The sequence below is a fragment of the Tetranychus urticae genome, unplaced genomic scaffold (genome assembly GCF_039701765.1).
Source record: "Tetranychus urticae isolate SD_2017Ah unplaced genomic scaffold, NJAU_TeUrti_SD_1.0 Scaffold_6, whole genome shotgun sequence".
Taxonomy (NCBI): domain Eukaryota; kingdom Metazoa; phylum Arthropoda; class Arachnida; order Trombidiformes; family Tetranychidae; genus Tetranychus; species Tetranychus urticae.
In genome coordinates, this window is record NW_028315838.1 from 323524 (window position 1) to 326023 (window position 2500).

At 41.9% G+C, this 2500-nt stretch overlaps 2 non-coding genes and 1 pseudogene across 2 annotated transcripts in view; all 3 read right to left on the reverse strand.

Annotated features, from left to right (window-relative positions):
* Positions 1 to 502, reverse strand: part of LOC149092688 (large subunit ribosomal RNA) — a 2897-nt pseudogene extending 2395 nt beyond the window's left edge.
* A 476-nt stretch (positions 503 to 978) lies between these two features.
* On the reverse strand, positions 979 to 1133 carry LOC149092689 (5.8S ribosomal RNA). Its single transcript, XR_016200681.1, has one exon. It is a non-coding gene; the product is annotated as a 5.8S ribosomal RNA (ribosomal RNA).
* A 487-nt stretch (positions 1134 to 1620) lies between these two features.
* Positions 1621 to 2500, reverse strand: part of LOC149092690 (small subunit ribosomal RNA) — a 2170-nt gene continuing 1290 nt past the window's right edge. The window contains exon 1 of the ribosomal RNA XR_016200669.1: positions 1621 to 2500. This exon is cut by the window's right edge and continues 1290 nt beyond it. This is a non-coding gene — a ribosomal RNA (small subunit ribosomal RNA).

Sequence of the window (2500 nt, forward strand, 5' to 3'; positions counted from 1 at the left end):
CAACAATACACAAGAGGAGCTGAGTTCTCCTCTCAGCTACACTTCGTGGTTCTATCCGTTTCTCTACAAGCGGTTTCACGTCCTTTTGAACTCTCTCTTCAAAGTACTTTGCAACTTTCCCTCACGGTACTTGTTTGCTATCGATATTACCATCGTATTTAGTCTTAGGAGGAGTTTACCTCCTAATTTGGATTGCACTCTCAAGCAATCTGACTCTATCCGCGACTAAAGCCAGTAATCGATATTCCATTAACCAAGATCTGCCACCGGCCTAGAACCGTCTCTGGGAAGAGGGCCCTTGTCAGAGGGACTTGCAGATTTAGTTGAAATAATCGTGACTCTAGCCATTACGCAGCACCGCTTTCCACCTTTCAATGGAAAACCTTTGCGCCGGACTCATCCCTTTTCACTCGCCGTTACTCAGGGAATCTCATTTGATTTCTTTTCCTCCGCTGAATTATATGCTTAAATTCGGCGGGTAACCTCACCTGATCTGAGATCAAAAATATTGATTAAGTTGATTAATGTTTATTTGTGTTGTTTGCAAGCAAGCAACGTAAATCTACTTTAATGTTTGCACAAATTTTGCCTTTGCATTACTTCTTAGGTCTGCTTTAACAGAATGAAATAGCTACTATTTGTACGATTTATACAAGTGCAAGAAGATTCATCAGTTAACAGGTTAGTTGATCACCATAGTTATCTGCAATACGACTTTAGCGTCGTCAGATAGGCGACTAACCTTAGAATCTCATGCTAGTATCTATTCATATATACTGCTTGCAGAGATGAAATATGCATTGTACACAAAATTTATCATGTGAAACAAGTAGATTTGAGATTCTCCTTACTAAATTGCAACGAATTGCAATTAAGAAAAGGAATAAAACATCAAGATTCATGCATATAAATATACAATCCTCTCAAAACAATGCATATATGGTAGTATGCAAGTGTTTTGTTGATTATTTTACATCTCAACTCTCAGACAGATGTGACCTCGGAAAAGACCCGAAAGCCGCAATGTGCGTTGGAAGCTCAAGTGCTCGGCGTGTCCTGCAATTCGCACCGATTATCGTAGCTAGCTACGTTCTTCATCGATTGGTAATTCGAGTGATCCACCGCTTGAAGATGTATCTTTGCCACCGTGGGACTTTTAATAAGTATCCTAAATCTGCATTGAGAGGGTTTGAAAACAATTGTATGCAGTTTATAAAAACCATAGTTGTCTTTACTTAGTTAGGCGAAGAAGTGTAAAACTTCCTTCTTTAAACCTTGCCGTCAGCATAAGCTGAAGACTTGATCAGGTACCAAGTATGTAGCAAGACAGGCTTTTCATTATAAACTACAATTGTTTTGCAAAAGAAATTATGGCTATCGTTAGATAACCCTCACTCTTTGTTGCATTGGATAATGAAAGATGGATGTATGAATGAACGAATGTAATGCAAATTAGAATCATGTTGCAATGGCTAAATGTTTGCAATAAACATTCACAATTGCGACTCTAATGCAAATACAATTCAATTGCATTCACCATATTAGCATCTACAATATCACTATGCAGAGTGTTTGATTGTTTGAAGGTTGTATTTCTCTTATAATAAGAGGGTAATACGTTAATGATCCTTCCGCAGGTTCACCTACGGAAACCTTGTTACGACTTTTACTTCCTCTAAATGATCAAGTTTGAACATCTTTCCAGCACAATCCGACCACTAGTTTCCCAATGGTCTGGATTGACCAGTCCGAAGTCCTCACTAAATCATTCAATCGGTAGTAGCGACGGGCGGTGTGTACAAAGGGCAGGGACGTAATCAACGCAAGCTAATGACTCACGCTTACTGGGAATTCCTCGTTCATGGGCAATAATTACAATGCCCAATCCCCATCACGAAATGGGTTCAAGCGGTTACCCACTCCTTTCGGAGCAGGAAACAGTATGCACGATGACCACTTCAGTGTAGCACGCGTGCGGCCCCGGACATCTAAGGGCATCACAGACCTGTTATTGCTCTGTTTCGTGCGGCTGCGAGCGCCGCTTGTCCCTCTAAGAAGTCCTTACAGTGCTACAGCATCCTTACCCTAGCCAATTCTGTAGGCTAATAGCAGCAGAGCCCTCAACAGCCGAAACCATCAAGAGATACTACCACCCACAGGTTGACTAAGGGGGAGTACTGCAGTGTAAACTGCAAGTCTATTTAGTAGGCTAGAGTCTCGTTCGTTATCGGAATTAACCAGACAAATCACTCCACCAACTAAGAACGGCCATGCACCACCACCCACTGAATCAAGAAAGAGCTCTCAATCTGTCAATCCTCTCAGTGTCCGGGCCGGGTGAGTTTTCCCGTGTTGAGTCAAATTAAGCCGCAAGCTCCACTCCTGGTGGTGCCCTTCCGTCAATTCCTTTAAGTTTCAGCTTTGCAACCATACTTCCCCCGGAACCCAAAAACTTTGGTTTCCCGGAAGCTTCCATTCGAGTCATGAAATTAGTTACTCA